General features: G+C 39.7%; 1 long non-coding RNA gene across 1 annotated transcript; it reads left to right on the top strand.

The window, feature by feature from the left end:
* Positions 1–39: 39 nt before the first annotated feature.
* LOC111541650 lies at positions 40–5,293 on the top strand. Its single transcript, XR_002731337.1, has 3 exons — positions 40–332; positions 2,461–3,227; positions 4,020–5,293. It is a non-coding gene; the product is annotated as an uncharacterized LOC111541650 (long non-coding RNA).
* The last annotated feature ends 9,008 nt before the right edge of the window (positions 5,294–14,301 follow it).

Genomic DNA, 14,301 nt, shown 5'->3' with positions numbered 1-14,301 from the left:
CCGGAGGGCGCTTGGCCCCCGCCTACGCCTTCACGGAGCATGCGCACAACTAGCTCCGCCCCGCGCCCGGCCCTAGCTGGAGGACTGTTCTATGCCTGGATTAATGTTGCTTCTGAGATGGGTCTTGTCGGTGAGAGGGAGCAGTCAGTATGGAAATGGAGAAAGAGCTGACCATGCATGTCCTCCCCAGGAAGGAGGTCGTGGTGTAGGCGAGCAGAGGCCAGACTCCCGTGGACACTTGCCGCCTGCGTTATGGAGGCTTAGCTAATAACCTTGCAGGGCCCTTCGTACTTTTCCACTCGCTCACTTTAGGCTTCTGACACTTACCTACGGTATGTGAACCTCGAAAATTTGAGACAGGTCTCAGTTAATTTAGAAAGTTTATTTTGCCAACGTTGAAGACATGCCCTTGACACAGCCTAAGGAAGTCCTGAGGATATGTGCCCAAGGTGGTCAGGCCGCAGCTTGGTTTTATACATTTTAGGGAGACAGGAGACATCAGTCAATATGTAAAAAGTGCATTAGTTCCTTCCAGAAAGGCAGAGACAACTAAAAGCAAACCCCGCCCCCGCCCCCCCCCAACTGGGGACTTCCAGGTCACAGGTAGGTAATACACAGATGGTAGTATTTTTTTGTTTCTGATAGTCTTTCTAAAGGAGGCAATCAGAATATGCATCTATCTCGGTGAGCAAACGAGGTGACTTGAATAGAATAGGAGACAAATTTGCCCTGAGCAATTCCCAGTTTGAAGGGGCCCAAGATATTTTTCTTTCATAGATATATGATTAGTGTTTCTTAAAGACTTGAAATATCCCACCTGGTCAGAACGTTCGAACTGTTACCACTTTTCCTGTTTACTGGCCGCTCGGTAAATTGTCTGTATACTGTCCATCCAACTTTCCCAATTCTTGCCAACAAGAACTCTTGGCTTTAAATTGCTTGCATCATTAAGTGGATGTAAGTTACACGTCCCTTTCCTTAGAGCTCACAGTCCTGGGTAGGAGAGTTTTAAATATGAATGATAATTCCCTGTAATACTAAGGATATGTATCATTTCAAGGGTGGAAGGGGAAAGTAGTTGTGTCACCTTGGGAGTGTGCTCTAGTGAGTCTCACTGAGAAGATGCTGGAGATAAATCTGCTAGAATAGTGGCAGTAAATGACAAGAGTCGGAGTAGAGCATGAGGAAATTCACTTGCCTCTGACAAGCCACAGGGATATGAAGAAGCATAATGAGTTCACGGAAGCGCAAGTGGTTGGCAAGACAGGTGTGCCTCCAGCAAAGAAGGAGGTGATGAGAAGTGAGGCTGGAGAGTCCTTGGTAGAAAAAATTGACAAGGAGCAGTTAATACCAACTTATATCCTGGTAAAGTTGCTAAACATCGAGGATAAAGAATTATATTCATACCCAGGCGTAAAAATCAGGGAATGATGATAGCGGCCTTAAGACTCCTCAGTGCCATCTGATGCCAGCAGGTGGCAATGTGCAGTAGATAAAAAAGGCTGAGAACAAAAGCGTGACCCCGTAATATTACATACAGCGAAGTAGTGGGTCATGATTCTCCTAAATCAACAAAAACTCAAAAAATATAATACCCAAGAACCCTTTTTAAAAATCCTTCTTGGGCAAAACGTCCACTCAATCAAGAGTAATCAAAGTAAATAACTCAACAATAAAGCTGTCATTGAAATTTTAATCCATTCAGACAAAACTAAGACATCAATTATGGGATTATGATTATAAAATAAAATGTAAATAACATCAGAATATTTAAAAAAATGGAAACTGTCCAAAGTGGGAACACATAGTTACAAAATATCGATTCAGGTTTCTTAATATTTTTCGTAATCTTCTTTATTTTAGAAAATATTTTAGGAGCAATTATCTCTTACAAATAAACAATAATCTGATAATTTGTAATCCTGTCAGTTTCACCAGTTATTTTGTTGATAATTTCAAGTAAATGTATGTCAATAATATTGCCTTGCTTTCATTTTTTTTTATTTTCTAATTCCTAATGAGGTGAATCTTTTCATATTTTCATTGGGCACTTATACTTTTCTGTGAAGTTTCTGTTCACGTTGTTTATTCATTACACTGTAGATATGACACAGTTCTTTTTTTTTTTTTTTTTTTTTTTTTTACAAAATCCATCCTCATCTATAATTTGTGGATATGCAATCAAAACTGATACCAAAAAATTCCAGGCTTATTCCATAGGCTTTGATTTTACTTTTCTTATGAATTCATTAATTAAATCAGTGAATAATCACAATGGTATATAAATTATTTTAGTAATAAGAAAATGACTTTATGAACATTTGCATTTCACTTAAGCTACAATTTTTTGTGAAAACATAGCTGGAGCCACCATTTTCCCAGTTATTTTTACAATAAGGAATCCTGTTTGGTTAAGAAAAAAAACAAGTTGAGGCAAAAACATTTCCATTTTGTTTTCAGATTGAAAAAGATGAGATTCCATGAGACTAGAAATGTAGGAGCATCTCAGACCTTCACAGAAGGCGCTATTAGAAGATCAGAAACATAACTTTGCTTGTGAGAGGTGAAGCCAGCTGGACTTCCTGGGTTGAGTGGGGACTTGGAGAACTTTTCTGTCTAGCTAAAGGATTGTAAATGCACCAATCAGCACTCTGTAAAAACAAACCAATCAGTGCTCTGTGTCTAGCTAAAGGATTGTAAACGCAACAATCAGCACTCTGTAAAATGGACCCATCAGCAGGATGTGGATGGGAACAAATAAGGGAATAAAAGCTGGCCACCCCAGCCAGCAGCGGCAACTCACTGGGGTCCCCTTCCATAAGCTTTGTTCTTTCACTCTTCACAATAAATCTTGCTGCTGCTCACTCTTTGGGTCCGTGCCACCTTAAAGAGCTGTAACACTCACCGTGAAGGTCTGAGGCTTCATTCTTGAAGTCAGCGAGACCAAGAACCCACCAGAAGGAACCAACTCCAGATATACTTGTAGTAGCAAATTATCAAAAACATTCATTGTGTTTTCTGGAATACAATTTTTCCCAGAAACACCTGGCAGAATCAGAGTCATTGTGTCAAAAGAAAAATGTTAGACAAATTAAAATAAGCAAAAAACAATTTGTGAATTGAGTCCTTCTCCCAACCATAACAGGTTCAAAGAGACTCCAGTGCTGCCACATGATCAAAGAATTATGGACAAAAAAAGCAAATAAATTATAGGAAAAGAAAATGAGGTACAGAAACAGCTGGATTGGTGACAGCTTGGTGTTTACCTTACTTGAAGAGGGTTTTAACAGTTGGCTGCCTTTGATTGTCTGCAACACAGTGATTGGCATAAGAGTAGGTTACAGCCTGTTTACACATCCAGTTGGGTTACAGTTCACTGTGTGTTGAGAAACCTTTAGGCCAAACTTAAAATTTGTAAGGAAGCAGCGTCAGGGATTTAAAAGTTATTAGATGTTCCATCAGTTGTTTCACCAATAGGTAATAGGTTTTTTTGGTTTTGTTTTCTATGCTATTAAAATAGTATATAAAACTTGCCACCATTGATTCTGATTTATTATGTTACAGTTCAGTCTCTAATTGAACTGAGCCTATTTTTTTCCCCTAAAATCCAACCTATTCATCCATTTACACAGATTTTTTTAAAAATCTAAATATTTTATATCAAATTGCCAAAAATGTTTAGTCACATTCTTTTTCTATTGCTGCCCATATATTTTCTGCCATCATTTTCAGCTACTAAATAGTATCAGGAACTCTTTGTGAAATGCTTCAGAGACCGTGTTTAAGTCAATAATAAAGTTGAGGTTTATAATCATATCCTGTGACCAAAAAAAAAATACAGGTAATAGATTTTCAAATCTCAGCCCATGTCTACTCCTTTATTTCCCAGTGTGGCAGAATTTTTGAGCAGTGAAAATACTTCTATCTGAGGAAGTTTGGAGTATGTAGTGTGAGATCCGTAGACATTGGACTGATGTCATTAACATATTTTAATATTTAAATTCCTTATTAAAAAATAGATGATGCGGTAGTTACTTTTTGAAGGACTACTGAAGCAGGATATTTCCCTGACCCCTTCATGGGACCCACGACAGAGGTTCCTTGTTTATTCAGCCTGCTGCCCACAACTCCTCACGGGAGGGAGCACACAAGTGAACAAGGGTGAGGACTGGAGTGCACCAGCACTGAAACAACCCCGCTGCTTCAGCGCTGGTGGGATCAAACTCCACTCACTTGGACACACTGTGTTCCACCCCTCATGGGAGGGAGCATGCAGGTGAGTGGATGCAGGAGTCAGGGTGAGACTTTTGGGCTCCAGCAGGAGCAAACTCTGTGCGGGGCCCTGCAGCAGTGACTGAGGGGCTGCCTGTGACTCCCAGAGCCTCAGAGGATGTGTTACAGTGCCCTTTTAGCTCTGCCATCCGTAGGTGGCTTAAATGTAAACAGCTCAGTGGGCCCTTTGCCTTTTCGCATGAGGCAGCTGCCCTCCACCAGCAAGAGTAAAGAACCAGTGTCACAGCCTTTTGTATTTGCACTCATGGCTCCTGAGCTCTTGTCCTGCATCCAGGAAAAATGAGGTTACACAAAAGAATTGAAGGATGGTAAATGTGGGATATTTTATTTCCAATGCAAGTGGCTTTCAGCAGGAAGGAGAGCAGAAAAGGGGATAGGCTGGGTAGGTAATCTTCCCCTGAAGTCCTGCCATCTCTGGCTGGATTTTTCTCCAAAGTTACACCGTCAAAATGTCCCTCTGAAATCAAGCCACTTCTTTCTGACATCCAGCCATAGTCCCTCACGTCCAGTTGCTTCTCCTCTCTGCTGGCTGAGTCTGTGGTCTTCATAGCACAGGATGGCGGCCAGGGTGGGCCATGGGTAGTTTAGGAAAAAGCAACATTTGAGCAGACAAAAGGGAGAGAAGTTCTCACTATGGGCTGCGGCTTCAGACTTTTTGGCTTGAGGGTGGGGTTTTGTCAGGGACCCTCCCTTTTCTGCCTAAAATTTCTCTGCCTCCTGCCTCTATCATTGTATCACTTGTTTGAAGTAAACCCATCTGGAATTACTGATTTTAACAAATCACATAGAATTTCAAACACCTTTCTATGCAAATGACTTGTGAAGACATATAGTATGCTGTTAACAAACAGCCCAGCAGTGTGCCTTGCACCTTGTAGGTGTACAAAATATTGTTAAGTCAATTTTATAATTGAAGGAGGTAACTTTAAAATGCTGCATCCATGTTGTGTACTTTTATTCATCGGTCATTTTAAATAAAAACAAAAGCCAGAATAAACCATATGCATTGTACTTGTTAGTTTATTCAAGGAAATTTAGGTCAAAAGAAGCACACCTCCTTGTGGTTGGTTATTCCAACTGCAAATCATTCATGTTAAAATGAAAGAACATGGCTACAGGAGTTATTTTTCAAATATGTTCTTCACTGATCATTTTCTAAAATGTGTATATCACATCCCCCAGTTTCAGATGCCAGAGGAAAGCCAGATCTTGAAATTTCATTTCTGCAAAAATCTAAGATATGCACAAAAATAGATTTTAGAAACAGAAAAATATACCACACAGATGTTGTTGAACCATAAAAAAACAAAGCTTTATTTTATTTTATTTTTTTGAGATGGAATCTCACTGTCACCCAGGCTGGAATGCAATGATGCGATCTCAGCTCACTGACACAGCTGCCTCCTGTGCTCAAGTGATTCTCCTGCCTCAGCCTCCCAAGTAGCTGGGATTACAGGCGTGCGCCACCACACCCGGCTAATGTTTTTGTAATTTTAGTAGAGACGGGGTTTCACCATGTTGGCCAGACTGGTCTCGAACTCCTGACCTCGGGTGATCTGCCCACCTCAGCCTCCCAAAGTGCTGGGATTATAGGCATGAGCCACTGCTTTTAAGGAGCATATTGTGGGCTCTAGAAAGCTCCCAACACTGCCTTTTCAGATGTGTTAAAAAGGAGAGCTGAGGAAAAAAGTCTGCAATATCTCACCAAAGGGAAGTTGGTGAAGCAGAAGTCTTCATCAAAGTGAAATAAGAACTGAGGCAGTGAAGGTAAGAAAGGGCCTGAGCCCAGAGTCCTTGGTGGACTGCCTGGGTAATGTTCTTCTAGTCTTAACAGTGCTCAGTGAGGAAGCCAGACCCACCTTTTATTAGCCTTTCAGCTCTGACCGTAGAAATGATTGATGCCTGAGTATAGGGCAAGAGTATAAACTGAGCTACATCTCCTTAAAAGTAGCAGAATTCAGAGGTCCAAATTGAACTAAGGATTGAGGATTATCTGAATCTCAGGTTTATCCCTGGACTGAAAGAAAATATAACTGGCGATGTGATGTGTTGTGAACTGCATATCTGTGTCCCCCGAAAATACACAGGTTAAAATCTTAACCCCAAACCTGGTGGTATTTGAAGGTAATTAGATCATCCAGGTACAGCCCTTATGAATGGGATTAATGCTCTTATAAACGTGACCCTAGAGAGCCTGCTCACACTGTCTTCCATGTGAGGATACTGCAAGAAGTTGTTCATCGGCAACTTGGAAGAACCCTCACTAGAACCCAACCATACTGGCACCCTCATCTCAGACTTCCAGTCTCCAGAGCTGTGAGAAATAACTTTCTGTTGTTTAGAAGCCAACCCATCTATAGTACTTTACAATGGCAGCCTCAACGAAGACACTAAGTAAACCCAGGCCGAAGACCTTTAACAGAACTGCAAATGAGAAACAGCCCAGTTTGGCTAATGGAGGATGTCTTCCAACTCTGTTCTCACCCTACCCCATGCCCTTGGGCTACAGATAATTCTTCCTTCACTGCACTTCAGGGGTCAGTACAATCTTTTGTAAAAGGCCAGACTGTAAATATTTAGACTTCCCAAGCTGTGTGATCTCTGTCACAACTACTCAGCTCTGCAATTGCGCATGAAAGCAGCCAGAGGCAAAGAGCAAAGGACTGAGTGTAGCTCTGCTTCAGTGAAATTATTTGCAAAAAGAGGAGATGGGTCAATTTGTCCCACAAGCCATATTTGCTGGCCCTTGCAGTATAGTTCATAAAGTAAGGAAAAGAGAAAAGAAGTAAGGGAGAATTCAGCCACATTACCAACAGGATAACCAGGTTTGGACAAATAAGTTTCAGTAAAAAGAGAAACAAATGGGAAAAACATAAACCAGTGTAAGGAGGGAAAATATATATTTCAGCCCAAGATAAATAAAACTATTGTGAAAAAGACAGTGTGCAAATAACAGATGAAAGGATATGTTCTAGTAGAAAGCAAACCTCCTCCCAAAGGGAAAATTCCCTACTGTACTTCGCACCCCAAGAGTTTACAAGGACACTGATTTGTATAAGAAGACTTCGAGGATAAGATAAAATTATAACATAGAAATAAAAGGTTATAAGAAAGTGTTAAAGACTAATATGATACGATTACTGAAGCAAGTAGTAAATAAATGAGAAAGAGGAAAAAAATGCCGCAAGTTTTAGAGACTCATTATTGCTTGAGAACAGCACTGTCCAGAAGAACTTTCTGCAGTGATTGTGATGTTCTGTAACTGCACTGTTCAATGCAGTGGTCACAAGTGCCTACTGAACACTTAAAGTGTGGTTACTGGAGTCAAGGAATTGCATTTTAAACTTTATAACTTATTGAATGAATTTAAATTCAAATAGTCACACATGGCTAGCAGCTATTGATTCAAGTGCAGTTCTGGAGGAAACACGAGTCAATTTCAATGAACACGGAAAAAAAGTAAATAGGTTAAGCAAATACAGATAACACGATAAAGGGAGAATAGATACAAAACCCACAGAATATAAAGTTAATCTGTGTCCCTGAGTAAGAATAAACAAATGGAATATGACATACATTTTAGGTTATAATAGAAGACAACTTTCATAAATAAAGGAGAAATTTACATCACAGATTCAAAGGACAGTGTATTCCCATAAAATTTAAAAACCTAATGAAATCTTTCCTGGTCTTTATTGAATTTTAAGAATAAAATTTCTTCGGGTATCTGGGAAGAATGTAAAAAGTTACACCTGGATGAAAATTGAGCTACTTTTTGATTTCTTCACAGTATCAAAAGGCACAGAACATTGTCTGCAAAATGCTGAGGGAAAGAAACTGAGCCTAAAATGTCTGACATTCAGATCTCTTTTCATTAAGCTATAAAGACAGCAGGCAAATATGAAATCATTTGGGAAACACAGTACACATAGGACTATCTTATGAAACCTTCCATATAATAAAATCTGATCAAACAGGAATTAAAGTGAAAGCCATTGTAAAAAAGACCAATGGCAAACCAAACTATTTAAATACACAACCAAGTTTAAATAAACATGGAAATTATGGTTATAGACTATAAATACATTTTAACTTAAGAGGTGAATATTACTGTATGCTGAATTACCTTAGGCCTGATTCCCCAGAAGTACCACCTGAAATGAGAAAACAAAGTCATTTATTAAGGAAATGCTCCTCAGAAATACTGACAAGGAAGTGGGAAAGGTAAGTAGGGAAAGGGGAGAAAGCAGACAAGTATACAGAGGTGCAATTTCAGGCAAAACTCAAGCAGAGCAGAGATGAGGATTTCTGATTAAACACGGCAGGATGAGCACCTGTTTACCTTTTCTCCCTGTGAAAAACGATGTTAAAAGGCAAAAACCCACAAGGATGAGGAGGCCAGGAGAGAAAACAATAGCAAAATGTTGGAAGCTAGATAGTAGATGGGACAATGCCAGTTCTGGTCATGATGGAGTAGCTGGATTCACGCTTACCTTTTCACAAAAACTGTAAGAAGTGAAAAGATGTATTAAAAACTGTCTTTGATGCGGGATTTTGGCTCCTTTGCTCAGCTAGGTCCAGGTTCTTGTCTCATGACCCAGAAGAATTAAGCACACAGACATCAAAGAGTGAGTGGAGTCGAATTTATGAAGCAAAAGGAAAGCTCTCAGCAAAAAGAGGGGATGCAGGGGTTGGTTCTCCTACCTCAAGACAGGAAATTTCCCCAATACGGCTGAGCTTGGGGCTTTTTATGGGCTCAGAATAGGGAGTGTCAGCTGATTGGTTTGTGAGTATCCAAAGAAAGGTCAAAGTGAAGACACTATTCAAATATGGGCATGACAGGGTAGAAAACTAATTAGGAAAGGGTAGGTATGTGTAAAATAGGTGTAGAATGGGGAACAATCAGAGGAAACTACGCCAAATGGGAAGGTGGGTTTTGAATTCAGTTGGAGAATTTCCCCGGGACAGTTTCTGGCTTGAAGGTCAGGTTTCACTGGGGACACGCCCCATCTGCCTAGGCATTATCTGCCTTCTACCACTATCATCGGCGGGCACCTGATAGCAAGGGTTAAAGACCCTGAGAGAAGGAAAACACACATGGCAAATCTCATATTCATTTTAGCTTTTTTCTTTGAGGACATTTTCTAAACACTTGCACAGGGAAATCAAGCTTGGGAAAACAGCAGGTAGATTGAAAGTAAATTAATGGAGATACATGGTGCAAACACTAACCAAAAACAGCTAATATGACTATATTCACAGCAAACAAAATAGATTTTAGGGCAAGATGTAGTATTAGAGAGAAAGCATGATATTATTAATACATAATAACAAAAGGTCCCGTTCAAACAAAAGACATAACAATCCTAAATTAACTCTTTTGGGATTTACTTGTATATTTTGTTAAGCAGGATCAAACCAGTGTTAGTCTAGGGTTAATTTTACCCACTACTGTGTCAGAATTCTTCTGAGCACTCTACCCAACATCTTGTGAATTATGAGGATTTCCAGTCAGCTGCTGGGGACAGGCACTAATTCTGGACCTGTGAGTTCCATGGATTTTTTTCCAGATTCTCTGCCTTGGTTCTTTCTCTGGCCTTGGGTGGTTTCCTCACACATGTACTGATCAGGACTCAGCTGAATGCTTAAAGGAGCCCTCAGCGGGTCTCCAGAGCTCCCGTTCTTTCACAAACCTCCTCTCTGGTGGTCTAGCTTACTTGGCTTCCCCAGATTCTCATCTCCTTCTCCTCAAGTCAAGGAAACCACTGGTTTCTGCCTGGTTTCTCTCTTGTGTTGCAATCTGGAAATTCTCACCAAGCAGTGAGCTATGCCAATTGTATTGTCTATGTCATTGGTTTTCCATCTCTCACTGTTCTTCAATCTCTGATGGTCAGTGTCCTGCAAACTGTTTCATATATTTTGTCCAGTTTTTTAGCTGTTTATACCAGAAGGGTAAATCTGGTCCATGTTACTCCATCGTGACCAGATAGGCTTTTTCTAAAGCATTATATGAAATAAAAGCCAAAGAGATCATTCCAGTTTGTTTCTTAGGATCTAAGGGTCTGGATACCTGGAGTTGTATGCATACTGACAGGTTAGTGGCTGAGAATTTAGGGTCAATTTTTCTAGGTATATATCTTCAGTTGACTCCTATATCTTGCTCTGCGTTCTCACACCCACACACCTTTGTACTTTATCTCACATTCCAGATTTCAGAGGCATAACCAGAGCCTCCTCAGTTGTAGCCCTTTGTTTAAACACTCTAGACTGTGTTCCAGCTCCCTCCATTCCATTCCTCCAGCTGCTTTTTGTCTTCTAGGTATCCACTGAAATCTCATTCTCTCTCTCTCTCTCTCTCTCTCTCTCTCTCTGTGTGTGTGTGTGTGTGTGTGTGTGTGTCTTCTCTCTCATTGTGTATATGTCCTGTTGAAGTTGCTTCAATTTTATTTAAATAAGGATGTGGTCAGTCTGCCATATGGCCCATAAAACCCCACCTTTACATTTTTAATGCTAGTCAATTCTCCTAGCACGTTATCTATTTATTTTCACCCAGGGAATCAATCAAATTTTTAAGTAGAATACTAAACAAAGCAAGGCAATCTAATACTTATTTAACATTATCCAAGTCCAGCCTTCATCACATTTCACTTAGCTCCAGGAATCCATTTTAACATGAAGTTCCTAACACAAACATTAAATTACAGGGTTATTGCCTTTTATGTACATTTGAATTACATGTACTAGAAGTCATCCAAATAAAAAACAGTAAAAGCCTAATTTTGTCTAACATTTTGAACAATGGTAACTAAAATGAAAACAAATTCATTAAAGTCAACCAAATTATCAAAATCAATTAATTAAAAATTAGTAAGAAATTGCTATTTTTAAAACATACTGTCTGAATATGTGCTATTTTTGCACTTGCCACATGGTGACACTACTTTAACTAATAAATTACAAATACTATGTTTCAATAGTATGTCTTAAATTATGCATCCTTTGAATGCTACTAAGTCTCCAGAAGTGAATTCCTAGCAAAACTGTGATCACCAAGTTTATATACCTAACCGATTCTGTAGTTAACTGAATTATTGAATAGTCAGGGCTCAACTACCAAGGTTTCCAGGGATTCCTCACTGTAGAGACGAGAAGCTGTTGTTTCCTAAAAGTTTTTGCTTTCAGCTTTCAGAGATGTCGTTAATGCAAAGGCTAGTGAGGTCAAACCTACAAAGATCTGCTCACACAAATATATAAGTCCAAGGTAGCTAAGAGCACTCACACTGTGTGAATCCAAATGTTGAGAGATAAAAATGTGCTCCAATCAGTAATCAAATATTATTAGAAAAATATTGTAAAATGTTAGGGAAGATGGAGATCTCATCCCCTGATTCATCAGGTAAGGTTATCAGGGATAATTAGTGAACACAGTTTAATTTCATATAAGAAATATTTGTTTAGTTTGTCCCCCCACTCCCAGCCCCTGGTTATTAAATCCTTAAACATCAAGGACCCTTTCTGGCCGTAAGAAAAGCTAGCGCAACCTGGGCAACACAGTGAGACCCCCATCTCTACCAAAAATTTTAAACATTAGCCAGGCTAGTGCACGCCTATAGTCCTAGCTATTCAGGAGGCTGAGTCACGAAGATGGCTTGAGTCTAGGAGTTTGAGGCTACAGTGAGCATAACACTGCACTCCAGCCTGGGCAACAGAATGAGACTGTCACACACACAAAAATAAAGGTTGAGGGAAGAAAAAGACAAACAAAAAAGTAAAGCTAGCAGTTTTTGAGAGCCTTCTTGGATTAAGTATTATGCTCTGTGCTTCTCATTGTTTTTTATGCCATTTAATTCTTGCAACAACCCTGTGAGGTAAATACAATCATTCTTATTTGACAGATATGGGAGTCTCAGATACTTACCTAGGGCCATTCGTCTAGCAACAAACAGAACCAGGGTTTGAACTGGGTTGTTTCACCCCAAATCCCACACTTGTCCTTCATCTCAGGATGCTTCCATGTCTCCCTTGAATATGTGCCCCTGTGCCTTCTATGTTACACATTTCTCTATATGAATCAGCATCTCACCCTTAATTATACATGACAATTCTCTGCTGGAGATAAGCTATATATTCCTTGATTATTTATAATTATTTAAAACTAATGATTAAAGGGTCTCATATCACTATTGTGGCCCGGTTCCCTGATAAATATAAATATCCACCGCTTTTTTTTTTTTTTTTTTTTGAGACAAGGTCTTGCTCTGTCATCCAGGCTGAAATGTAGTGGTGTGATCATGGATCATTGCAGCCTCAACCTCCTGGGCTCAAGTGATCCTCCTGCCTCAGCCTCCCAAGTAGCTGGGACCACAGATGCACACCACCACACCTGGCTAATGGTTTTTATTTTTTTCTTTTGTAGAGATAAGGTCTCCCTATGTTGCCCAGGCTGGTCTCAAACTCCTGAGCTCAAGCGATCCTCCTGCCTCAGCCTCCCGAGGTGTTGCGATTACAGGCATGCATCACTTTGCCTGGCCTAATGAGTACTTTAAATGGCCCTTTGAAGGTCCTGATGGTTTACTTGAAAGAATAATTTCAGGGGAAGGTACAGACCCATGTTGCAAGGACTACATTAAAATCTTCATGGCCATGTTAGGAATAAAAGAGGAGCAAATGGCAGTGATAGTTCATTCAGTGGGGCTGGCCATTAGACTAAATAGAAAGGCTTTAGAATGTCACATTGGAAGGGACCATGAAGATTATTTAGCCCAAATAACTAACTGAACTTGAACACGTTCTGTCAATTGCCTGCTAAACAGTTAACCATCCTATCTTTGAATACCTTCAGTACCAGAGAATTCTAAGCCCAAGAATTACTTGCACTCTTAGACAAGTGTGACTGTTATTTTTTATATACTCTCATATAGCAAAGGTGACCAGCCACTAAGAAGGTGGAGGTGAGCTGGGTGTGATGGCTGATACCTGTCATCTCAGCACTTTGGGAGGCTTGAGACCAGGAGTTTGAGACAAACCTGGGCAACATAAGGAGGCCCTCATCTCTAGACAAAAGTAAAAATTACCTGGGCATGATGGAGCATGCCTGTAGTCCTAGCCACTTGGGAGGTTGAGGCAGGAGGATTGCTTGAGCCCAGGAGTGCGAGGCTGCAGTGAGCTATGGTCATGCCACAGCACTCCAGCCTGGAGAACAGAGCAAGACCCTGTCTCAAAACAATCAATCAATAAAAACTGGAGGTAAGAGGGTGGCTGACATTCCTGGAGGATTTCATATTTGCTCAGAACTGGTTCAGGTCTGGGTCAGAATCTATCCTCTGGGGAGGAGGCATCAAGAGAACTTTCGACAAGGCAGATGCTAGAGGAAAAAAATACAGATTGGAGATGCCACAGTTTTAAAGCTTGTAAAAAGTACTTTTATTTGTATTTCTGTGTACTTCTCTAGTTCAACCTTTTGAAGTGAAATATAAATTAAAATTCTTGGACTAATTGAATCAGATGATTGCTGAAGATCTACTTAAGAAAAAAATGTCTTAAGAGTATAAATCTGCAATCATCATTGTGCTGCATGTGAACATCTTATCCTAGACTTTGTGTATAAACAAAAGTATACAATTAATTTGAAGTCATCAAGAGTATGTGGAAAAAAATAAATCTGTGATAGGTGTGCCACCATGCTGCTTATGTAAGATTTTCTTTTCCAATACCTAAAATAATCATTTCCACAAGAGGGTGCTAGTTGATATCTCATTCTTAAAATAAATTGAAGCTCATTTTGGAAATAAAAGGCTCTTGTTACATTTATATTTATACAGTGACACCAAATATTTCAACATAATTCACGTAGTATACTTGGGAAGATTACCTTCATCGTTACTGTCTTCCAAAGAAACAAAATTTTAGGTCACAGAAAGTCACAGTTTTTAGTTGATATAAAAAAGAAATCTCTTAAGTGTAATTCTAGTATTATTTATTTTAAAAAATAAATTTTGGCTAGGCACG

Source organism: Piliocolobus tephrosceles, chromosome 4, assembly GCF_002776525.5.
Source record: "Piliocolobus tephrosceles isolate RC106 chromosome 4, ASM277652v3, whole genome shotgun sequence".
NCBI lineage: Eukaryota > Metazoa > Chordata > Mammalia > Primates > Cercopithecidae > Piliocolobus > Piliocolobus tephrosceles.
The sequence above is the reverse complement of the archived record's forward strand: the minus strand, read 5'-3'. Positions and strand labels throughout refer to the sequence as shown.